A 26,684-nucleotide genomic window follows, 5' to 3' on the forward strand; every position below is an offset into this window, starting at 1 on the left:
GCAGGAATCTCTAAGGTATCCCTCGGAGACGCGGCAGCTGGACAATTAGCACGATGCTGCCGTTAATTAGAAACAAAGCCTAGGAAAAAGAAGAAACCGGCGCCTTTGCAATTTCGCTTTCATTGCCAGCAACCTTTCAAGTACCTTCTATCTTCCATTCTACAACGATTCACCTTGAATTTCAAATTCTTTATCCACGCTATTAATTAGTCAACTATTACGTTCGAAAGGTGTACAGAAATTCATCGTTGCTATCGGGAAGGTGTTAATCGTCGTGAAACTTCGCGAAGTGCATAGAACGCATCTGGCGGTGCATCCTCGGGTGCAGTAGCGAGGATGCCAAGAGAATTTTCGCACGTTCCCTCGGTGCATCGAGTCTATCGAGGCGAGAAGCCTGGACGCAGAGGTTGCAGCAAGCGTTGCAGCACGAGGAAGAGATTACGGGCCCGTTCGGGTTCCGTGCTTTCTCCAGCACCGTCTCAATCCTGCGGCATTGTTCGAACGGCACGGCACGGCGCGGCGTCGTCCGCTTCTTCTTCTTGCTTCTTCCTCTTCCTCCACGAGAGATCTTCCCACGCACGTGCCGGCCCCTCTCGTACGGATCCGCGAGCTCCGTTGAATAATTACCAGATGAAGATACCGCCACGCCGCCTCGTGTAGGCTGAAATCTCGCCTCCCTTTCTCCATCTTTCCTTGACTAACGCGCTTTTTTCTTAGTCGCCTGCTCCGATCGAAGAGGATTTTGCAACGGTACCTAGCTGCCTATTCGATGACAACGCGTCCCATCGTCGACGATCAACCCACGAGGATCGACCCCTGCTGAACTGTAACCATTTTCAGAATCTTCGCGAAAGTAACTGAGATTGCAATCTTCGTTTAATAAATTAATTAATTCGTTCAATTGAGAATTATAAATATTCACGAGTCTGACGTCTGTATTCGAATGAAAAATAAAACCACCATCACGAGCAAACACTTTCAATCTTACGTTCTATTTCTATGGAAGATGGATTGCACCGGGAAGGAAATATAAATTAGTATGCTCGCAGACGAGAATAGAAGGAGATTTAAAAGGAGTCGGTGTTGGTTGGGTTGTCTAACCCAGGAAGAGTCTCGTGGTTTGTCAAACACTCTCTCGAGACGATCGCATCCTCCATGGGTTATACGACCCTCGCCGCCTACCTCTCCACGATAAATTAGGGTCCTGACCCTAGGATTCAAGCTCGTGGTGTTCGAGTATGAAATTTTCCACTTAATGGACCACGACGTGCAGAGAATTGATTTAAGAACTTTGAAACTCGAGCCATTCGAATAATGGAAAGCAGGTCGATCCTTGAAATTCTTAATCTATCATCAAAATTAAACGCTCGGGATAATTAAGAATTATAATTACAATTAATATTGTTTCGCTTCGATGCGTTTTCAGTTCAACTTTTCTATCCCGTGAAAATAAAAAGAAAGTTGTAAGAAGAGGGTTAATCGAAAGTAGGTTACTTTCTGTAGGAAATAGGTCTGTTCCAAAGTGCAGGTCGTTATTTCGTGCATCGAGGGACCCGCATATTCTTGACCTACCATATCTTCCTGGTCTGAAACAGCCGGTCGTTAACACCGCCCACCAGCACGGTTCTTTCTGGTTCAACCCGTTCCGATCATCGATGAGCAAAATCACCAAGGTTCCAACGGTTACGAGCAAGATAACGAGCCGACCCATTCTTTTCACGCCTCTACGTGGATCGTTTGCATGCTCATGGGAACGTATGTCGCGATAAAAAAACGACAGAGAACTCATTGTTCCCTGACAATGAGACTCGTTCCACGCAACTGCAAATGCATTTGATTTTTCTAATTACATACGAAGTCTTTTCGTTTGAAAATTTCAGTGTCTAATTTTGATCAAAGTATTCTTCTAAATCTGGGTCAAGATTCACTGAAGATCCATCGTTCGAAAAGGCAACAGGACGAACGAAAAGGAAAGGTAGTCATCGATGATGGAACGAAACGCTGACCTACCGCACCTTCTTCCGGGTACAACGAGGATCGTTTTGCATCGCCCACGGATCAAGGACTTCTGGTTTCATTGGCGCGTAAGCATCGCGTCGATCATCCGGCACGGGATATTTCCTCGACGGGAAGGTAGACAAAAAAGGAGCGAACATACCACTTTGTCATTGGCGACACGGGGAATTTCGCGTCGCGACGATCGAGAGATCGCGATTCCACCGGACGCTTCGACGATCCAGTCTATCCAGACGACGTCGAATGCTGCTCGATCATCGATGCCGCTTCAAATGAGAATGGAGGAATTATCGAGGCGCGATCGTTTCTTCGGGAAGATTTCATCGATCGCGGAAGCGGTTCGAAGCGCAAGAAGGCACGAACGAATTTATTATCGCGCGAGGATGTTCAGCGCGAAGACGCGCGTAATGTCGCGCGATACCATCGAGATTTAGAGCGGAATGGTTGCAAAGGCTGAAACGTACCGAAGATGCCGCCGGATAAGGCCATTAACAGGGATGTGGCGTAAATTTGAGAAAAAATACGAGCCTCCTGAATTCTTATCCCGCCCGAAGCATAGTTGAATCCGTCGAGTATCTTTCGGTTAATAACTTATCAAGCGAAGAGGAATGCTTGGAAGGTGTTCGTGACAAGGTAACTTGGCACCGAACGTCCTGACTTCCCGTGCGACTTCCTGGTCACCGATCAGCTTGTATCTTCTTCGAGTCCGTGTCCGTGTTTACCTCACGATTCTCACGTGGCGTGGTCATAGCGTGGCGTGCTACCATGCATAGACCGCCGCGCTATCACTTAAGTTGGCCGTGTTCGAACGGAGAATGGGCGAGGTTGCTGAAGGGACCAATCTGACCTGAACGGTAACGTGACCCGCCGATACCGCTGGCGATTCTTCGATCAAACGACCACGATTCGAACCATCTTCCAGGATACCCAAAGGATCATGACTTTTCATTGGAATTCCTTCGCGTCGAATGGAAAGAGAGGAATTAAGTTTGATTAAGGAATAATCAAAGTTTCCAAAGGGATTCTTCGTGTATTTTCGAAGGAAATTACCGTCTGATATATAGCCGTATGTTCCACGCAAATGCACATCATTAGCGAACGTGTTAACCATCGTCGATCTTCATCCTCGGTAGACTAATCGTCGACTCCTACGAACAAATCGATCGGAGGAAAGGAAAATAAAAAGGATATATCCTCGTCGGAGGCGTTCTCATCAACCTTGATAAGCTAGATCTGCTATCCCGTCGTCGAACGTTCCAATTTCATCCGGCACTTCCTGGTTATCGATTATCATCGACCAGCAAACCGTCCGTAACGATTCGCTGGTCGGGTCGCGTCGAGGACGACGTTTAGTCACGGTGTCTTATCAAGAATGTAGGCTACCGTCTTGGTTTTCTTGTTACGGGAATATATCAATTTACCGTATGTATCAGGGTGTACCATCTAGCCGGCCCATCGCCGGCTGGAAACACCCATCGTCATCGTCTCCAGTCGGAAATCGATCGATCACGAAACACCTAGCGATACCGAACGATCCCATTAATTAATCATTACCACCGTTTTTCCATCGAAACGCAAGCGCCCCCTCGTTCCGCTGCTAGCTTTTTCCCAGCTCTCTTGACGGGATAATCTACGATCGAATCGATCGTTAAGTCCCCGGTTCGACTTCCTGGTGGCTGATTATCTCCCGTAGACCGTATCCTCCGCGATCGCCGCTCGCTTCACTCATGATACCCTCGCGCCGCGTCGGACTATCGCGATCGTCCGCCACCGAGAGACGCAAACATCCTGTCGACACGTTCAAATCGTTCGAAGAAAGTTCCCTGGGTAATACGTGTGCGTCGCTAAAGATATCACGATTTGTTCTGACCATCACCGCGGACATTTATTTATAGTCCAGCTTATTTCTTCCTAATGCTTTCACGCTTAACGCTTGCTCTCGCAACCAGTATTCGTGTATTTTAGGTCATGTCAGCACCCTTCAATTAATTTCTAAATTTAATAATTTTCCTGAGGGTAAAGGTAGAGGAAGCTTATCTTGAAAAATTAACCCTTTGAACTCGTATAAATTTTCTTGTGAAACTTATAAAAAGACATTCAATTTTACGGTTGTACGTTAATTTACTTAATTTGATTTAAAATGAATACAAGTTGACGAGCAACAATATTGAAAATAAATGAAGTTCTAAGGGTTAAATAATCGTGTTCTTAATTTTGTACCATGTAACGTCCTACTTCTTTCATGATTAGAACGAACGCGCGTGAAATTCCTCTGCATTCAAGTGAGGCTCATTTTTTTCTTCACTTCTAATTTATTCGACAATTAACGAAGAATGCTAACCACGCGGTATCGAACGGTACGTGTACCCGCATGGTTACACGGCTACCGTTACACGCGTTGATAATTTACGTGGAATCGATCTGGATCGGTGCTGAGGCTTGTGTACAGGTGCGACGAAGCGGTCACGATCGACGCGATCGATCCGAAAAGTAACGAGCCAATCGAGCCGCGTACTCTTGCTCGCCATCCATCGACCGCTTTAATTAAAGAGCTAGACAGGTGCATCGGAGAAAGCACGACACCGGTGTTCGACTCGGAGTAAGCCGGGAACCGGGTGAAAGTCAGCGATCTCGCGACAACGATACATAACGCAAGCAACGATCGCTTGTTTAGACAATGTCCAGCTAATTGGTGAAGCTCCGCTGAGCCGAATCGTAATCTCTTATCTACTGGAGTGCAATTTCGCCAGATGCAACTGCATTCTAAAAGAAAATCATACGAAAGCATAGAAAACCGCGTCAAGACGTTCTGAAATTTTGCTAATTTCCCTCATCTCGGTGATTAGCAAAGCTTCATAAATTTTTACGATATTTTCCAAGAAAATCGATCAAGAACGATACGCGTTCGTTGTACGAATCGAGCACGTTTCTCTGCTTGTTCGAGCAGTTGTTTTTCCCATTCCAGCCACACGACTAAGACGGGAGAGAAAGAGGTTTTTCGAGGAACGCGAGAGGAGAAATCAGCGACGATAGCGTGGGCAAAAATGAGGAATCTAGACTCGCGACTGAGCAGGTTCGACGTTATCAGGAATGAGAGTCGAAGGAGAAATTCAGCGACCTTGATGAAAGCAACGCGTGTGTAGCCGCTGTGACTAACTGGTTACAAAATATCTGGCGTGTTCATCTCGAGTCTGGACGAGACGGGACCAGACGTTTTCTCTCCGCGGGAAAATCGGCGGCTCTCTAATTAAACCGTTTGTTAAACGGGACGGATCGAAGGGAACGCGAACGCAGCGAGAGGCAGCCAATTAAAAGGACGCAATAAATCATCGTAGAATACTCGGACTGATCGTGAACTCGAAGAAGTTCGAAGAAGAGAATAAAGATGACCGTCAATGACGATCGTGGACAAAGTTTTCAACGAAAGAATTCAACTGAACTAAACTTAGAAGATAAACCGTAGATTTATTGATAATAAAAGTAATGTGAATGAAATTTTAAGATTTAAGGGTTGATTAAGAAAAAAATCTAACAATTGATATATCTCGAAATTAGAAGTGCTTAATGTATAAAATGTTTGTTGTGGAAATAAAATTATGAATATATATTTAGAGATTATACGGTATTCAATTTTAATGATATCTCGATCTCGATGAAGGCAATGATTTGAATGCAAAACACGATAAAAACAATTTTCAAAAAATTTGACGCGAGATAGACGGATCGTATCGGTCGTAGAGATAAAGAGCGAGTTTTAACTGACAAATCAAGTAATGCAGCTCGTCGATCATTGTTCGTTATCCAGTTGCTTTGCAGACGGCAAATAATCGCCGCTGGAATTTCCAGCCGAGTTACAAACGAGCGTTGAAACGATACGAATCTGGTTATCCTGAAACGACAAAGTGTGTCGCGGGTCACCGCTTTCCTGCCGGTATAGTTCGCGATACGGTAGATATACCCGATGAATTCACCTGAGGCGAGACGATGATCAACGCGTCGACATCTGCTTGATTTTTATCTTCACGCTCTGCCGCTGCTGCGCCGTGATAATTCGTTGGTTTGCGATTATTTAACTTAACTGACCGCGCCTAGGGGATAGGTCAAGGCTGCGGCAAACCTCTACTTAATTTCTTTTGGATCTTCGTAAAAGAAAAAAATTCTGAATGGAAGCTACACGTTGTTTCGAGGATAATAACCTTTCGCCGTGATCTCCTTTTTCGTTCGCTTCCGAGTTCTCTCTCGGATGCAAATTCAAATTTCGCCGTCGAGGCGTCTCGCCCACGCGAAGCTAACCTTCCACAGCCACCTTGTAATTTATTTGCGCCAGATACGTCGGATTTACGGGGCCAGAAGAGGAAGGCCACGTAATTTCTGCGTTGCCATAAGCTCGGCGACATTGTACCGTTACCAGCGAGACAGGAGACCAAGGTGATCAAAGAAGAGATCCTCGAGGGTTCGATAGAATCTGCATTTAAACTTACGATTAGGATGCAAAGCTAGAAATCACATTTTCGAATTTTAGCGATTGAAATTCGGCTGAAAAAAGAATCGATATCGATATCTCTAGCGATAATTTGCAAAAGTTTGGAAGAAAACAGCAAGGATTCGAAGGAGGAGATGGAAGAGTGAGGCTCGTAAAATAGAAAGGCGGTAATTGGTCGGCGACTTTCTCGTTGCCGGGGAAGGGATACCTGCACGAATCATAATTTGCAGTGACAAACCTTTGTCCCCCGGCCGCGTTCAATAAATCCCAACACAATGGCGTAGCCTGTTCGTACCGGGCCCCATTACATTACTCCTCGCGCCACGAGGACAATGCCAGCCATGGAATAGAAACAAGACGAACAACGTCGAAGGAAACGAGAACGAGAACGAAGAATCCATGGCCGATCGCTTTTCTGACAGAGAGAGGAAAAGACTCTACCGAATACTGTTTCAATTTTTCTACTTTTCCTAACTAGAAAAATCCTCTCGACGGACTCTGTCCATTGCTATTCGAAATTTTTCTTGAAACCAGTCGACGCTAATTCCTCGAGGAATTCCTGGTCGGAGTAGAAAAACGCGTTCGTATAATCGGAATCGTTAAGTAGCGCTTTTCTCCTGCATCCTCAATTAACGGTAGTACCTTGATAGTCTTTTTCGCTTGTCCTTTTATCGTCGGCTTTCGAACCTGTGCTCTCTCTATGGGCGGCGTATCGACCTCCCGTTGTCGACGATACGTCGGCCAATCGATAGTTCGACATGCCTTACACACTTTGCTACTTAGATCGTGTCCTCCCGCAGGACATCCCGCACGATAACGACCCCTGCTCTCCTCGCTGTCTACGCGGGACAGATAAGCGGCCACTTTTCACCGGCGAGCCTAGCTGCCCGGCTAGTTTATCCCTTTAAAGAATGTCGAAGAATCGTGAATGCTTTCTTTCTACCTGTTCAATTTCTCCTTGACAACTGCCTCCTATTTACTTGTACCTAAGTTTTGCAACTTAACAAATGGAAAACTTCAATTTACAAAGCGAGTCTATCTGAAAGACAACAGGGTGAAGCTGCACCTGCAGCTTCGATGCCTTTCCACGAAGTCGGCGACACACGGTCGCGCGTCCGACCATTGCGATTTTAATCTACTCGTCTGATTGATTTACACGTTGCCTCGATCGGCTGACGAGCGGCAATCTCGCGAGAGAGAGAGAGAGAGGTCGATCGTACAGGTCGTTACGTAAAAGCCACGAAGAAGGCAGAAGAGGTTAAAGGACGGTGGCGAACATCCCGGACGTAGGAGCGAGTGCGCGACACACGAACGGTACCGCCTGGCAATGCTTACGCAACGAATTATTGCACAGACGAACTTCTAACGAGACGACCTTTTGCGATCGATCGTGGAATCGATCAAAATTGGACGTCGTTTCGACCGCGGATCGTGGAGTAATGGGCATGGAAAGGGAAAGCGCGGAGATGTTGGATGGAATTTTAAAATCACCTATCGTAAGCTATCATTGATTCAGCACGAAACGATGAGATTTCTTTAGAATATTAAGTTATTGTCTTGGATTTGAAACTGAACTATTGGTATCATTGATAATCAGAGCCAGCCCTTGTTGAAAAATAAGGGAAATTTAAATTTTCACAATCTTGTTGCTTACATCAACATTGTTGACGTTGCAAGGAACAAAACGAAAGGGACATTTTATTAAACATATATGTCGCCATTCACCTGGCACGAAGCGGAGGAATCGCGCGAGGCTAGTAACCTTCGATCCTCTCGCATCCTTCACAGCTAGAATCCTCCTGGCGAATCCTGTTTCTCGCTGCTAGCCTCGTTATGTAACGCGATTCTATTCGACGTCGGACCGTTAATTTAATTCGCGCTTTCCACTTAATTAATCCCAATTACTCGCGCGCGACCAGCCTCCCTTTCTTGTTCGTTCGTCCACCTGAATGCGCGTTTAATCCGTAGTCACCTATAAATTAATAACTGACTCGGTTATCGCCTATCAAGGTAATTAATGATTAACCAAGATAGCTACGTCCTCTTCGAAAGGATCACTGTCGCAACAAATATTCTCACGTAGAGTGTAATTTTATGAAAAGGGCTCGAGACGATCTTTAATCGTCTGGTTTTCGACTTAATTGCCTCGATCGAGCCGCTGCGAACGCGATGCAGTCTCGTTAACGACGCTACGCACCGGGTAATAGGGTCGTTACCAAGGGAGGGGCGTACAATTTAACCCCGTCGGGTCGGGGTAAAAATCGCGCGAAATTCCATGGCCGCGCGGAAAATTCCGAGGCAATTTCCAAGCTTGGCACACCCGACGTCCGCGTTTCTGCGACGCTGCGGGATGCTCGTCCAGCTGAACGCGACCTTATTTAGCGCGCCAGGAATTCCAGCTGCCCTTCTTCCTCGGGGAGAAGAAGCTCCAGCTTCGGCACCGCGCCAAAGAATTCGCCCGCGAATTCCTGGAGAATTCAGTCCGCCTGCGATCGCCTCGTTCCCTTTGCTTTCCACCGTGAAAACGACCTCTTCTTCATAGCGAATGGACTTTCGAAACCTATTGTTTTCTACTTTTTTCCAAGCCGAACCTAATTAACACCTTCTTCCCTTCGGATAATTATGATAATTGGTGGATGAGCGTACGAATACGTGGACTGACTGGACTGACTCTTGAATACGTTCGAGTCGCCCTATGCAAAATCAGGTGAGATTTTTCGGGTAAACAACAACAAGGACAAGCGGTTGTTTAAACAACAAACGTAATGCGATCAGGTATCAGCTGACATTTCCTAGTGTCGAGAGAAGGCAGCGGATCGGTTGTAGATTGCAGAGGAATCGAGGCACGTCGCGCCTTTCACTCGGCGCGCGCGACTCGCAGCAGCGTCTTCCACGGACTGGCAAAAGGTTACATTTACATGCGGCGACGCGCTCGTCGTCGGCATGTCATTGTCTTCGAGGTTACTGCCATCGGCACGTGCGAGGAGAATGTCGAGTGCTCTTACTAGAGGGTGCCATTGATTGAAAACGAGCACGTGCACTCCTCGTCTCGTCACGCCGCATCGCGTCGCGTTCCTTCTCCAATACTAGACGTTTTCCTTACTTCCTTCGTCCTGCGCACTCGTCCTTTTGCTGAACCACCATTTCTTTCCAGCAATGCTGACAATAAGAAGATTTCTAAGGCGGGACAGCACAGTTGTAACGTGGAATAACGATCTTCTACGATTTCTTCATAAATAAATTTCTGACACTGAATTTCCCGATTCCGGCGATTTTATCAGAATCCTTCCGTTCAATTAATCGTCCATCGATAAATTATTGTCCACGGTTAATTTTCACCGGCAAGAATTTCATCTTCCTACGGGAAGCAACAAGTTTATTTATCGTCCAACGAATAGTTGACCAATAAATAAAAGCCTGATTACGAGCAGCGACGCGTGAAATGCAGGGGATTGGAAGCAACGGTGGCGAGCAAGCGATCGTAATCGACTATAATTCGACATAGCTAGCAGCTTGCTCCGAGTCGAGCGGAAACGGATCTATGCTGCGAGTTTATCGCGTCGCCACCGGCCTTCTCGCCCTTCGCGTTTCGCGTCGGAGGAATCGTTATCACGACCGATAACAATTGGTAGCGCGAAGAAAAAAGAAGAAATCCGATTGAATTAATTATTGCTGAAGGACAAGATCCGTGCTCCATTAGATAAAGCTACGTTGTCTGCCGGAAAAGGGAATGGCATTTCCTTTTATCGTTCCTCTGGCCATCCAATTAATTGCAGCAACAAGAGACGCGCCGACAAAAGGCGTGCAATCGTGAAAGCAGCCTGTCGAAAGTACAGCCCGAACCGCGTGCCATTCGGTCTTAGAACAGTTACAATCCTCTGTCAACTCCCCCGACTTGGATCGTCCAACAATCAAGCTAATTAAGAGCCATAATAGCCACGCGATAATTAAAGGAGCACACGAGTCATTGGGAAACGAGTAAGCTATCTGGAAATGGTTTCTCGGCATCCAAGTCCTTGGTAGCTATAGAGAAGTATACTGCGAGAAATGAATGAAAGTGAAAAATTTCGAAGTTTAGAATTATATAGAATTTTAGTTATTCAAAAAGAGACAAATTATCATTAAAAAAAAAAAAAAAAAAAAAATTGGGGACCTTCGGATTTGAACTGAGGACCTTCGGATTGCGAGTCATGTGTTTAACCACGGGGCGGATCCATGACTCGCAATCCGAAGGTTCTCGGTTCAAATCTTTGAATCCCAAAAAAAAATTTTTTTTTTTTATGATAATTTTTATGTAATAGTTATTCAGAAAGGGACAAATTATCATTAAAAAAAAAAAAAAAAAAAACGTTGGGAACCAAGGATTTCAACCGTGGATCTATAGATTGCGAGTTGTATGTGTGAGTCTGTCATACTTCAGAATGTAAGGAGTAACTAACTGTAATTGTTAATATCTTTTAAACAATTAGCTGTCTGCCCCCAAAAGAGGATATAGGCCTGTTCAGCTCGACGAGCTCTACAAGCTGGCAAAGTTTCATTAATAAGTGAGTGTGACACGGGTAGTTCCCCTTGTTAGAAATTTTACCCTTCGATTTACTCCTTGCCACTATGCTTCTTTATACAATAGATACCAAGGATCCGTTCGGAAAGTCGGCGACACACGGATCTACTTATATTTAAGGGCAACGAAAGCTGATGTACAAAGTGAAGGAAAGTTTTCGAGCGGAATCACACGAATTACATCTTCAGTTTTTAGCATTTAAGAAGAACAAAAAGGAGTCTCCAAGAAAGTCGCCCGCGCGCTTTCCCGCCTTTTTGCCGTCAGGAAAATCTGGATTCCTCCGTTCGAGCCAGTTTTTTCCTTTACGGCTATCATTATCGCGAATTAATAGCTTGGCCTTTCACCGTCAAACTCTTATTCTTCTTTCGTTATCGACGCCTGTCGAAACGCGTGTGGACACATCGTCAACGGGAAGAGAAAGTGGTTGCTTCTCTCCTACTTGCTTCTTCTCGCAATTACACTTGAACTCGTCGCCGGTAACAATCAAGAGGAAATGAAATCGTCAAGAGAGTCGCTCGATTTCTTTCTTCCAGTCCCATTGACGCGATGTCGAACGGGTCGCGTTTTCCGCCGAGTTTCCCGAGCGGGAGGAGGTTCTTCGCAGAGAAAGCATCCTGCCTCGCGGCGTTACGCTCGTTTTCACCGGTGTTTATTAGTACCTACGAATGCATCCTGTGGTTCGGCGAAGTTGTGCCACGGGCGCCGACAAGCACGGTTAAATGACTGCAATTAGGCGAACAATCGGTGCAATTAGCGTGGCTGGCGCAGTGCACCGTTGCTCGTCGCTTGCGTGTTCCCTGCTCGATGGAAATGGCGAAAACTAACATAATCGTGACTAAGTACAGGCTGTTGCACGTGGAAGGGTTGAAGAATCGTTGAGTAAATACTACTCGCTAAACGTATCAGACGATTCCCGGTGAACACGGACACTTTCACAAAACGTTCATCGTCGATCCGTGAAAATAAAAAGGAAAGTTTATCAAGGCAGCGAGTAAAACAAAAATCTAGAGAGTTTAAGATGAATAATAAAATCATTTCGAGAAGAGATATTTCATGAAGCGCAACAGCCAGTTTCTGCGACTCATTATTAGAAAGCAACCTCGTTGCTGGCTCTATGAAAATTCTACAATTTCTTTCGCCAGCTAATAAACCATCGCCACCGAGCAAATAATATTGTTTTGCTATTATCGCTAGTAAAGATGCACGAACCAGATCGAAGCCAGAGAGAAAACTAGCCTATCTTCGATTAATCAAACCAATCAAACTAATTAGCTCTGTTCTCTCTAAATTTAATTAAATTTCAAATTGAGACGCCCAAGTGCGTATCTCCATTCATCTATTGAGGCAAATATTTGCAAACGAACAAAGGTGCGAAAATATTGATAAGGAAATTGAATCGGTAAGAAGGTTTCGAACAATGCAGACGTTCTCGAGTACAATTCGCACCTGTAACAACTGTACATCCTCTCAAATTATCCATGTTATTAAACATCTGATCACCTTATTTCACCTGCACGTATAATAAAAGAATATCCACAGGATCGAGATTCTTCCAATTTTCATCGAAATCCATCGACTCCATCGAAAAGACGAAGAAAAGAGGGAAGTTGATAAGTGACAGAATAGGAAAGGAGAAAAGGCAAAAGGACGAGGAAGTGTCTGGCGAGGTAGTCGCGTTGGTTGGAGTGCTCTCGAGGAAAGGACTGGAAGAAAGGGAAAAGAGAGGCAGAAGAAGGGAAAGGAAAGGGCAAGACAGGCCGGACAGTGGCCAGAAGCAAGCAACGTGGCCGTGCATGCAGGCGTTCGTCTCGGTTCGTCGACCTCGAGTGGAATGCAAGGCATAACCTACCGTAACACCACCACCACCGCGTCACCGACGCGTCCACCAGCGTCCACCAGCGTCCACTCTGCTCGGAAGATCGAACCACCTGCGAGACCAACCCTTCGAGATCCATCCTCGATCGGGCGTACTTACTTTCCTTCTCTTCGCCCCCGCGTATGACTCATCTGGTCAACGCGAACCTCCTTCCTCTATTTTCGCAGTAGCTGCTCGAAAGGACATTTGCGAAAGAAACAAGATCCTCGAAGCGCCAACTTTACCGAAATTTTCAATGTATAATTTTAGCGACATCCTTTTGTAATTAAACGAATAAAATCATCAGCCATGAATTCAAGAACGAGTTACCTAGCGGTCAAGGTATTTTCTCATTTCATATCCTGACAACACGATTCACCGTTAATTCATGATATAACGCTTTTAATGAAGACTTGTTAAAAGCGACGATATCTCTTAGTAACCTACTAATTGTCCCGCTACGAATTACACGGCTAATTATACGGTATTATACGAAGGAAACGGCAACGATTACCGTTGCAATTGTCTACTGAAAAATAATATAATGAAAGGTGATCAAATAAAGAAGAAGAAAAAAACGTACGCAGTCGAATTACGGAAATTCCACAATACGAGAACGTGCCACGATCGAGGTGGTCTTATCTGTATAACTGTACCTGTCCACAGCGGTCCGCGATTGCTCACCGCACCGACTATTAGCGATTCTCCCGTTAGGATAAATACGTGCCAGGCGCCACAGGATCGTAACGATTAACGACCGATTAACCCGACCGACCGACCGTCGTGTGCAAAGTTGTTCCGGAATTTTGCTGGAAAATTTTCATGACGATGAAAATTCAACGGGCTCCTTTGTTTTTTTACATTTTATCGTTTGAGGATTTTTCAGGAGACACTTTTTCTTCGTTCGTCCACCGTTTTGCTGAATCCATCATTCATAGACGTTTTATATAAAATTCTGGAAAATCGGATGGCTACCGGTTAACAAGGTGGATCCTAGGAATTTGAAAACGCACGAAACGAACGGAAGGTGTACGCGTGGATCGACAATAGTTCAGCTCGTCGAGCTGAGCTGTATGTACAGTTATAGAGATAAGACCCTCCTCGAAGGATCACGATTACAACCTGCGGCCCCATCGTTCAACAGCATCTCCAACGGATCCTACGTATCTCGGTTATGGCGTTCCACCTAATTCCAGATCCTGTTTACAAACAGCCCACGATAACGGAGCATCGTGTGTTGCGTAATGCATTTAAAAACTCATCTCTTACGTGGATCAAACATTTCATTTTTTATTTCTCCTTTCAACATCTCAACCAAACGAGATCGTAATTACGACTGTATCTTCATTTTTTTGAAATATTTTAATAACTTGCAATGCTTTCCACTGCCTTGTCTTTTTCGAGAGAAGTCAGATGCCTTAATAGGAAATTCAAGTAACCTACTTGAATAATAACACTCTTGATAAGGTATTCGATCCTCGAAGGATTTTACTATAGAAGATTTAATATAATTTTCTCAATAATTTGCAGAAATATTAGAAATTCCTGTTGATAATTAATCGCGAGATCGAAAGAGGAGTTTGAAAGAGGAATGGTTACAATACAGCCTAATGACTACGCCACGGAGTCAGGTCCATCATCAACTTCTTCAAACGCGTCTCTCATCTCCGTTCCAACGACGTGCTGACCGGAAGTGTACAGGGCAGCTCGCTTAAATATGCACGTGCTTGCGAAGCTTTGAAGTCGTCAACCAAGAGGAACATTAATGGAGAGACTCGCTTTCACCGTTCGTCCAAGAGAACCGCGTGCTCGTCGTTAGCATCTTCTTCATCTCCTTCTTCTTCAGCGACCGGTAAAACCGACACGACCTTTCGAACCACCTCCTAGTGACCTTTCCAAGGAGAACTCTCGCGCATACTTCTCGTTTTCGTTTCAGGAAGAAGAAGGAGGAAGAGGATTCGCGATAAGAACAATTACCACGCGATTTTGCCTCCGGTCCGCTGATAAAATTGTCTTCCAGTTCGCGATTCAAGATACCGGCCTTGTTAACATTCCCGATAACAACGCGTTACATCGTGGTCGATCCCTCTTGCGTAACCTTGTTATTGTTCCATTGGATTTTTCACAAGATTCACTCGACTGGCTGTTTCATTCGAGTCCTATCGACCGGTCGAATTTCTATTCCATCGCCGAGTACGACCTTCCTCCTTGATTCCCCGTGATGTAACATCATCGAACGACGCACTTTGCTTACGTGGAATCAGTCGAGTCATTTGCGAAAACCTCTTACGATGATTTGTTCCTTTTAAACTTAGAGCTACGCTAAGATTACTTTGATAAATCGGCCACGCAAAAGTACATAAATAAAAATCTGGCGCCTTCGGTTCTTTACGCAAGATCCTTATCTTAGCGATAAGGTACTACGAATCTGAAACATTTGCGTCACAATTACGCTCGTTTCACTATTCAAACACGAATCTACCAAAGTTCCACCAATTGATAAGCTCGAGACTGATCGAGATCTGTTTACAGGAAGAAAGGATATACTCGGCTTTCACCCGCGACACGATTCTTTTTCTCGCGAAATCGTGTATCTCATTGAGGAGGAATGTAGTCCTGGATCTAGACATGAGTCAAGCCTGTCATCCGAATCACCTTGGACAGAAACGATTCGAGAACGGCGGGATCCTTCGCATTCCAGGTTAAGATCGCGAACAAGTTGATGACTGTTCGCGGGACATGGTAAAAACTAGGATCGTTAAGAAATTAGTTGGATCACGCTAGCGTAACGCGGTCGCTCGTTGAAAATCGAATTCAATTTGTTGTATCTAGTTTCGATCGTGTGCCGAATGAATTTCAGACGATTTTTTTTTCTAAAAAGAAAAAAAGGAGGTACAAACACATTCCATAGATTAAATCTGAAAGGTTAGAAAAATAATTGCTGTCAAGAAAGTGTAAAATTTCGATTCACAGTTAGTTCATGGAAACGGTAACTCTCTATTCCATTCCACGAAACGTCTGAAAAATTTCGCCACGCCTAATTCGCAGTGGAGAAAACTATTGTCTCGAGCAAGAAACCCGGGTTACTTTATAGAATCTCGTTGCCCGGTCGGCTGCTGCAAAGAGGAGCGGGACTCTTTCGAGAAACAAAGTAGCGCAATGACTCTTCGACTCTGGATGCGCACGAATTGGAGTGGACTGTTGGAACGATGTAATATTGTAAAAGGGTATGGCTGGCACGCGGTCGCTTTGAGAGCCGTACCAGCCAGGAAGAGCGAGCAGCCGCGAGTGAGATCCTATCGGCTGATATTCAATGCGATATAACTCATTCTAGGTATGGAACTATCCCGACTATCCCGATACGCTCGCCTGCACCTACACCGCTCGTCCGCTTCGTAAAGCTCCCGCGACACGCGTGCAAGCCTAACTTCTAAGTCATCGATGATTCGAAATTCGGAGCCGAAGATCAGAATTCTGTAAAAGACAGAAACGAAACGAGAAGATTTTTGGCGAAGAATCTCGGTCTTCGTGGGAAGGAATAATTGAAATATCGAGTGTTAATTAAGCCCGGCAGCAATCGGATCGGTCGGGATTAATTTGGATCGAGTAACGGTTGCCAAAGGGAGACGCGATCTCGAAAGCCAACGTCCCACCGAGCGACATCGACGAGTTTTAATTAATTCATATCGGTGCGCGACTCGCGAGTGACACTTATTTGGGCCACTAACGGATTGCGTTCGAAGGAAGCTACTTTGAAAGGAGGCGATACAACTGATAACCGTTAACTTCGGTTCGCAACGAGTATCAGAGAAGCGTTTTCTTTTTTTTTTTCGATGCAACCAAAGGCAATGGACACCAGATGAAAATCAGCGTTCTATTTGCCTTTGGGACGAGCGCGGGTTACATGGCCACCTGTCTCGCTCGTCAAACGCCGTAAGGACAGCTGATCAGATAAGAGGTGGACGTGTGTGTGCTCGTCATTAAGGAAAATAGCCCGTTACCGTGGTGAATGATGGTGACTGGACGAAAGGAAGGAACGGCGAAGCGGAAAGAAGTCGACCGCTTCGAAAAGAGGCTGGATAAATCGCGAAGGTGCAGCGAGGCACGTGGCTTGCGAAACCGCACCCCGGCTACGTGAACCGATACTTTGTTTTACAAGGAATGTCGTGAAATGGCGTTTGACGACTAAATGGACCGACCCGTTGCGTCATGTTCGATTGAAATATCGATTCGACGGAGCCACGTTCGCGGGCACCAACTTCCAAGCGGTTCAGCAAGTCGAGAGCTGCAAATTGAGCAGGTGACTGTCGGAACATGTTCAATGGATACGTTATTGCTCGTTTTATTTCGTGAAAAACTTGCTATCTCGGGATTGCATGAATCGAACGAGTACATTAGAAACAAATATTTACTTTGCCATACAATTGGCTAGGAATACGGTGGCTTTCACGATTCTATTAACACCGCAACTACCGGTGTTCGATGTATATTGATTTAACAATTGAAAATAAAATCAAAAGATAAATAAACAGTGAAACATTAACCAAATTATTTCCCTCGACAAAACGTTTTAATAAGTTTTATAATTAACCCTTTGGGAACGGAGCATTCTTAAATTTACACAGAGTATAATTAATTTAAAGTAAATTATAAATCTTTACTGTGTCTCAATTTTACAATTGTGGCTCAATTATACGAATGCTTCTGTAAATTGGAGACTAAATAACAGAATCGAAATCTGAACGAGCTGAATGATCGATAAGAGAAAAATGATTGAATACGAACGATCAGAACGTCCCAGTTAGTTAATTAAATAAAGTGTGCCAATACGAGCAGCTGGTTACCGAAACAGGCCTTTCCATTCGCGTCGAGGATCGACGGGGATCCTTCCATAAGAGATCGCGAAATTAATTATCGACCGGCGAACGTTCTCAGCTCGAGCGGAGGACTGTTGATGTTGGCCGAGGGCCGTGTTGCAGCTGGTATCGGCCGAGGGCGACGGTGACGAAAGTGAATTTTAAAATCGAGGTCTCCGGCTCGTGCCGAGGAGGACGTCGACCTTAATTTGCTCCCCTAACGACTCGCGATTGTCTGCCTACCTTCTTCCATTGCAAATGGCAAAACCTTCTCCGTGCCACTCTCGAAACGTGCCTTTTTTCTCTCGTTCTCACGGCATTCCATGTGCAACGAGATTTCACAAACGGACGAACGGGAAATTACGGATTCGTGAAACAACAACATCGGCGCTCGATCCTGTTATCAAAGTTATTAGATCTCTCGTCGATCGACAGCTTCTTTCCAAGATGTTAAAATCATGTTACAAAGCTATTCTTCTTGCATGAACTTTCAATTTGTCGATTTCGACGCATCGAAACGTTCAATTACACGTTTCCTTTCTCGCGGCAACGTTTAATATCTCGGGAACAACCGTTTCGCTCTGTAATCGTCAACGCTTTATCGAGAAAAAATTACACTTTGTAATCGTCCTTCGTACATACGGGTACTTTGCCACGCTTTATCGGCGAATTGATGCAGCTTCATCGTAATTGATAGAGATGATTCGAACGTGATTCGCATGCAGATGCCCATTGCATGCGATGATGTTGTAAATGTAAGAGGAAATTGTCGAATTCGTTTTATTGCTGAACCGTTTGATGGGTTAATTATTTAATACAAAATTGGACGCCTGTACGCAGCTGTATAATTTTCTGTATTAAAAACGTAACATTCAAGAGGATGAATAAATGAAATTTCCCTTGAAAAAATTCAATATTCTCCTCGATGAAATTCCACCGACGATGAGAACCGTTTCGCTACTTTGTATATCCTGTCCAGTGACCGAATTTCACGGGCGATGTTTCATCGCGACCGCGTTCCAATCGATTAAAAAAGCGTTCCCCAATTAATATGCGAAGAAACGTCCTGACACTTTCGTACCTGATGCGATTCAATTGGCAACTATCGATTTTCCTCATTATTCCTTCGACTATTTGGAGCACGATTGAAATCGAGCAACTAGTTCCGGGCGTTGCTTTTCTGTGTCTGAAACCCCCCTATGGCAGGTGGAAATCTAATTAGCATACCGTTTGCTCTCTCAGATCCTTCGCGGATATCGCCACGATCCCACGAGTTAGAAAATACTGAACAACCAATGGAAAGTAAAAATGCTCGATTCGTTTTGATAAAATACCAATGGGGTATAGGAACGTGGAAATCGTGACGCGATGATGAAGCACGTGGTTGGATAAAATTGGCGGGAAAAAGCTGACGAAAACGTGGGACACGGATTTCAATTATCCCAGCTACTATCATTTTCTAGCCGTGATATATTATACGAATGTTCATCGCGCGACTCGAGGACCCTGTATTCTCATCGTTGAAGCTTCATTAATCACATCACAGATGTAATTTCCATACCCGGTTCAAAGCGTGATTGATTGCCGACTAGCCAGAAAAATCTAACTCGCGGCTCATTAACTACTAGAGAAAAATCAAGTACCCTAATAATCGTGAACGTGAAACTGGAAAAATTTCACTTGTACTCGGACTGGCCAGGTGTTCGATATTTTATAATTAGATCAAAATCCCGTGGAAAATTTCGTTTCGATAAGTACCTTGCCGATATCGAGTAGGCGATTGAATTTAAAAATAAATTTTTATTATCTCCACCACAAAGGATTATAAACTATTGTAAAGAGATATAAAATACTTGTATCTATAATCCTTCTATTGTAGATATCAGTAGATAGCTCGGAAATTCTATTCATTCTCCTATCGACTACCACATATTATCATTGTACCATTTCATAGAAATATTTGAAAAAAGTCTATGGCTATCCAGGAGCAAAGCTCCAATATCAGGGTTTCGAGTAGAATTCACGATTCGTGTTCGAGTTGGAGATTTGTCAGTTTTTCTGGAAACGTTTGAAAAGCGAAGCGAAGCCGCACCGCAAAGAGATAAGATCGGATCGTACGCCATTCACCACGGAGGCAATCCTCCTGTGCCCTGTTACGAAGGTTTTCTTCGCCTACTCTTCCGGGTCTTCTTGCCACTTCTCTTGGCTCGGATTACCGATCGAACTAGTCACCGAGTGTACCGTGAGCGACGGCATCGTGTCGTATTAACGAACAGGTTGCTTTTTGCCGAGAGAAATCCGACGTTCGATTGTGCAACGAAATTTCTGTTCTCTTCGATCGGATGGCATCCAGAGGCTCGATAACGCCAGCGGCTACGAAGATGATGAACAAGAAAAAGAAAAGAAATCAACTTCTCAACCTTTCATGCCATTATTCGTTAATTACCACGAAAAAAAAAATACGAAATTTTGCAAGATACCTTAAATGAAACTCTCAGGCGTAACAAGAAGACATGGTTCTAAGAGGAAAAATGACAGTAACCATAAGTGGTTACCCATCGAAGAGCTCGCGAATTGAACGAGCACTTTCGTAAAAATCATCGAAAGAGTTTGCCCGCTAGAAGACGTCGCGTGAAAGTTTACGACTCGCCGTCTGTCAAAGCTTTCTCTAACTTATTTCTCAACACCTTGTTATCGCGGTCGGAGGATACAAGGTGTACCCATGTTTCCACTGCTTGTAAGTGCATACATTATTCAGATAGCACCGCGGCACAAAATAAAACTCCTAATAATTACAAGTTACATGGGTTAATTTGAAACGAATCGAACCTATCGAACTCCGCTATGTGTTCCTGAAAATAGAGAACGTTGTACAACCTGAAATTCAAATGCAAATTGCAATTGTTCCCGAGCAAAGAGCAGGTTAATATGCATTTACCGTACAGTTTTTTTTGTGATGGAAATGTTGGAGCTGTTGGAAAGAGAATGCCAACAGAGATTCCCTAATAAAAGAATGACTAATTGTTCTTTGAACTAGGAATTCAGCGGTGGTACACGCGAATTTTTAACGAAGGTCAACAATTGTTCCGCAAACGTTGTTGAAAATAAAATGGATACGCTCTGTATTCGAAGCGGTGTAATTACAAGAACGAGCGAAATCGAATTCTCGCCTTCGTTCGAACGCGAGGAATTTTAATACCGCGCCACGACAAAACGTCGCGGAAAGTGATACCACGTGGTGGTCGTCGTCGTTGTTCGATTCGTTGCTCCGTCTCTTTCTTATCACGATCGAATTACCCCGGATCAGATTCGATATTTCATACGCGTCACGATATTTCATACGCTGCGTTTTTGCTATCCTAGCGACGCGAGAGAACGGTGTCTGAAATCTTTCGTTCATTTCCCAATGAAAATTCTTCGCTGGCTACCTTGAATTTTTCGATAAAACCGACGTTAAAAATGATGGAAAAATATCGGAAGTTTCATGGTGAAAGGTGGATAAAGAGAAGAAAATGAGCGAGAGAAGGAAAGCGAATGAGGGAAGAGATAAGGCAAGCTCTATTCATAGAACAATAGGCGGCATCGAGGTACCAGACGATGAAGTCACGACACACTCGTGTTCCAACATTGTGGGCATTTTGCCGTGGCCAAATAGCGCCGGTTTAACGTGCCAGCAACGTTTACACCAGCTGTTGTCCCGCATCGAGAACTCCGCCGCGCAAACCTGCAAACGCGACACCGTTCGCTGGAAAATAGAAATCTCCTGGAAACAGACCGTGTCCCCCGTAATTTTCTTTCAACGAACATCTAGACTGAATATTTTAACATGTACGCTCCGTGTCGTACTTTCGTTCTCGCGGAGTTATGCTTCATTTAACCCTTTGAAAGTTGAGCTAGCAAAATTTAGCAACACGTAGATATCATAGAGGTTAAAATCATTTTTGAATTTTCAAATTAGAAATCTGCAAAAATTCTATAATAGAGATATGTCTCATGAATAGAAATTTCTCTGATTTTTTCCGAATTTTTCATGCACTAAAATTGATTACCACCGGGTTGACACTTGGCTATCGAACGAGCCGTCGCAAGTCGAATTTGGTTTACGACCGATTTTGGTATTTTGACCAGCTTATCCGGTTGGGCCTTTTCCGAGGAACCCATAGAAGCATTAGAATATTTTTCGATCGGATATCAGGATCGATAAACGAGTCCGTAGGAAATCGACTGATGTTTAATGTATCCAACCGGGTAATGTTTAATGTATTATAGAATCGATCGTCTATGGTGGATCGGTGATTCGAGTAATCCTATTGTCTGCAGGGGCACACGACCCGTGCCACGAAGAGGAAGCCGTGCAGATGAATAAAGTCCCCATAATTGGCTCAAAGAGCGCTCGACATTTTCACTTTACGGAGATCGTTGCCCCGATAATCACCAGCCTCGACGGTCCTACAAATCTTCGACAAAGAGTATTTTCAATTTCCCTTTCCCTGGTGATCCGCGCAAGCATCTTATTCCTAACTACGATTCGACCCAGAAAATCATCATTCCTCCAACGCTGGTCACATTCATCCGCGAGGTTAATTATAAATTGCAACTGGTCGAGAGAGAAACGGTTACGGATTCGCTTAAACGTCACGTTCGAAGGCCTAATTAAGGCGGCGCGGCGAGGCTATCTTCGTGAGAAACGATCAACGTCACGTATGGTTACGTTAATCGAGCAAAAATTCGTCTTAATCGCATCGTGGAAAGTTGATTACGCGCGTGGGATATCTGTTGGTCGACCCACGTCGACGAGAAGTGGAGCACAAGCGACTCGATAGTGTCACGGGTTAAATAATGGCGCTAATCGCGGCGATCCAGGCTGCCTATCAATCGTCTTAACGCGGCTGTAAAAGGCTGCTCGTAAACTTATCTCGACGATCCGTGCAACTTGAACACGTTATGCTCGAGATATTCAAAGCGCTTGTCGATTTACCGTGACAACGATATAACTGCCGATCGAACATCCATATAAGAGCATTTACGAAGAGTTCCGAGCAAGAGAGAAACCCATCGATTTTCTCGCATCCTTCTATAACGTATTAATGAACTTTCTTTATTTAAATTGATAATAAATGATCGACGGATCGTTTTCTCGTAAACGAATTGGAGTAAGAGCGAAACAGTCAGCACGTAGCTGCAATCAAAACTGCTTTCTCTCCTGGCCAGAGGTTGGCTGCCATTACTGACCCGAGAGGCGCGTTCTAAAGATTGATTGCTTTATCGATAATTAGCTTAGCACGACCAACGTGCCAGACCTTTGTTTCGCTTTCTGACCTAACACCGCCTTTATTCGACTTCTCTGACTCCAGGGAATTTCGATTGCAGCAATGTTCTACGGTTTAAATAAGAAAGCCTTCTCACGAATTTCATCGGCCACCTTCCCAAAGTCTGCATACGCTCCTCCATTGATAGGAGAGTCGCAAGTTTCTAGGCTAGTTCGGAACGAGTTCCGATGATGGAAAGCGAAACGCAGACTGGACGGTCTTGTAAATCGACTGCTACCAAATACGGAGGCTCCTTGCTGACTATGGAAAATTCAGTGAAAACTAATCCACCTTCCCTCGTTTTCAAATGCAACCTGAGGAATACTAATTCCTTTTGAAAAAAAAAAAGAAAAAAAAAACAGCGAACGAGATCTTCGAACGAGGCGACGCGTGCATGTGCAGTATTGCATTCGTGCAGGGATGCATTCGAATGTGTCGCACGTTCTCGGCTGGCGAGGCGACGAGGAGCGTAAAAATAAAGGGTTAAAAAGAAGAGGGAAAGGAACGACGCGTGCAAGAAGGGCCGGTTGCAGGCTTTAAGAAGCTGCTCACAAAAGGGAGCAGGTAGAAAAAAAAAAGGAAAGAAGCGACGACGTGCGTACGGAGCGTAACTCGCGAATAATGCGCCGTTTTATACGGGCGTACGTGAGTGAGCCATAAGCAAATGCATTTTACAGCGGGCGGATTTAAGCCGTGCTTGCATGTGCAACGCGATCCACCTTCGTTCGGAGCAACAAGGCTCGTCGTTATGGTAGAAACGAGCTCGTTAACCCGTTAACCAGGAAATAATCTAATCAAAAACGATCCTCGGTTCGTGCAACCGCTCATCCGTCAACAAACGTTTCCAACGAGTTAACTCGTCCCGAGTATGTGCACAGAAACGTTTCCCAATGACGAGTTAATTTGTCATTCTCGGTTAGTAGATTAACGCTAGAATGTCAGCGCTGTGTCAATCGTGACGGTTGACTTACAAAACGAATTGTACTATTTGCAAATATATATTCTCTCACGACTGCTTTCGTGCGAATGCTTCGAAAAGACTCGCGTCATTATTCAATAATATTCAATTAAAATCTCGTAAAGTTTCTTTCAATACCGGTCCGTGGAAGACCCATCCTTACGTGCCGGATAATCTCTCGTGGAATTACGGAACGATTTCACGTGATGCGAGCAGATTCTCTACGGCAATTTGGATGTCGCGATGGTTTTCCTTATTTCTTCGATTATTCTTTCCACAGTGAAATACGCTGAAAAAAGTCGCGGAGAAAATGAAATTTCTTGATTAACCCAGGATCGTTTATACCCAGAGAAAGTATAACATTAGGGACGATCCACTTATTTTTTTCCTGGAAACAAAGGAGGACGAAAACGACGAAAAAATGAGAAGGATAGCTGGAGGAAGAGGACGAGGCACGCCCATTATGATGCAAATTAACGTTATTCGTGGAATTTTGCTCGCGGTCGGCCTCGATTTTTTCCGTGCGTCGCAGGTTCATTAGAGTGTGCCAATTTCTTAGCTTCAGCCCCGCGTTTCTCGGTCCGTGTCTGGGAAAATATCTGGCGCGCGCGAATTCCCTGCCTCGATTCAGCCCGGTCTCGTTCGCGAGAACAAATTAACCCGTTCTCTGCGCCCGCGTTAATTGGACAATCGAACGGGGACGTGTCGTAACGCGAGGGAATTAAAAGCCCGACAGATTCATCGTGTTCGACGCGACGCGTTTTAAGATACCGTAGGAAAACTCGAAATCGTACAACGGGGAAGGAAATTCAACCGACGACCCGAGGCCGAGTGTAACCCAGATCGAAAATAGAGGGAAACCGAAACGGCCTAGGCTTCATTTAGATTCGACTTTCCACCACGCTCCCTCCACTACCGTGGCTTTAGTTTAATGTATTCTAAACTCGACACCATGTAAGATTAATAGATTCTCCACGCTTGTTTGACCGGAGTTAATCATAGCACCCGGTCCGGCTTCGTTATAATGTACAGTTAACGTAAGCTGAAACTTGGATCCAACATAGATTTGCTCAAATTTTAATTTAAGAGCACAGTGTATGCGCGTGGTAATAACTTAAAAGTTACGATGAGTTAATGTACATCGGTAAAGCCGAAAATTCCAGACGTAGTTCGAGTTTACTTTGATGCTCGACTAACTTGAGCTAAGTTTAGCGAAATTTCAACGCGCATTTATCATAGTCTAACTAATACGGAGAACTACCCAAGTGTTACACTCACTTATTAATGAAACTTTGCCAGCTTGTAGAGCTCGTCGAACTGAACACGCCTATACCCCTTGGGGGCAGACGGCTATTTGTTTAAAAGATATTAACAATTACAGTTAGTTACTCCTTACATTCTCAAGTATGACAAACTCACACATACAACTCGCAATCGGTTCAAATCCTTGTTTCCCAACATTTTTTTTTTTTTTTTTTTTAATGATAATTTGTCTCTTTTTGAATAACTATTACATAAAAATTATAAAAAAAAAAAAAAAAAAAAAAATTTTGGGAATCAAGGATTTGAACCGAGGACCTTCAGATTGCGAGTCGTGGATCCACTCCATGGTTAGACAAATGACTCGCAATCTGAAGGTCCACGGTTCAAATCCTTGATTCCCAAAAATTTTTTTTTTTTTTTTTATAATTTTTATGTAATAGTTATTCAAAAAGAGACAAATTATCATTTAAAAAAAAAAAAAAAAAAATGTTGGGAACCAAGGATTTGAACCGTGGATCTCTAAATTGCGAATTGTATGTGTAAGTTTGTCATACTTCAGAATGTAAGGAGTAACTAATTGTAATTGTTAATATCTTTTAAACAATTAGCCGTCTGTCCCCAAAATGGGGTATAGGCGTGTTCAGCTCGACGAGCTCTACAAGCTGGCAAAGTTTCATTAATAAGTGAGTGTAACACTTGGGTAGTTCCCCTTGTAAGATCACAAGAATATTCCACGTAGATCCGATCAAATTTCAATGATATCTGTGAAAGAAACAGAGTTCAGGGCTCTCAAGATTCTTATTTCTTCCTTGCCGGACTACGATAGCCAGCCGAATAGAAGCTCGAGTGAATTCGCCAATTTAAACATAATGTTCTAAATATAATGGCGTTTGTGGCCAATAACTGGCACACTTGAAACCTACTATTCTCTAATTTATCACTATGGTTGGGCAATACGTCTCGGACGTGGCCTAGGAGATAGCCTAAACCTAAGGCAACGTGGAATTACCGCGTTCGCTAACAAGCGTCTATTACAGCTCTAGCCCTCTTTAATGGTGCATGCTTAATAAAACATAAATTCTGTTATGGCAACGGAGTATGGCTCACGTGGGACGAGGCGAGCCGACAAAAGGAAAGTATTCGTTCTTTCTTCACCTGATAACACTGTTTCCCTCCAGTACAAACACTCGGGCTAACAATGAAGGTATGCTCGGTTACGTAATCGAACGCGTATATTATTGTATTTGTATGGTGTATACCGTGTGTGTACACGTACGTATGCATACGTCGATTGTGCAATGAAATAAGCGGTGTACTTAACAACGCGATGTTTCCCGTAAGAAACGTAAGGCCAGTGCTAAAAGTTCCTGATTACCGTTATTA

The 26,684-nt window shown here is 44.2% G+C and overlaps 1 protein-coding gene across 8 annotated transcripts in view; it reads right to left on the minus strand.

Moving 5' to 3' along the window:
* osp (myosin phosphatase Rho interacting protein outspread) overlaps window positions 1–26,684 on the minus strand; it is a 117,082-nt gene that overhangs the window by 50,465 nt on the left and 39,933 nt on the right. The window lies entirely within an intron of this gene.

This window comes from Osmia lignaria, chromosome 3 (genome assembly GCF_051020975.1).
Source record: "Osmia lignaria lignaria isolate PbOS001 chromosome 3, iyOsmLign1, whole genome shotgun sequence".
Classification (NCBI taxonomy): Eukaryota; Metazoa; Arthropoda; class Insecta; order Hymenoptera; family Megachilidae; genus Osmia; species Osmia lignaria.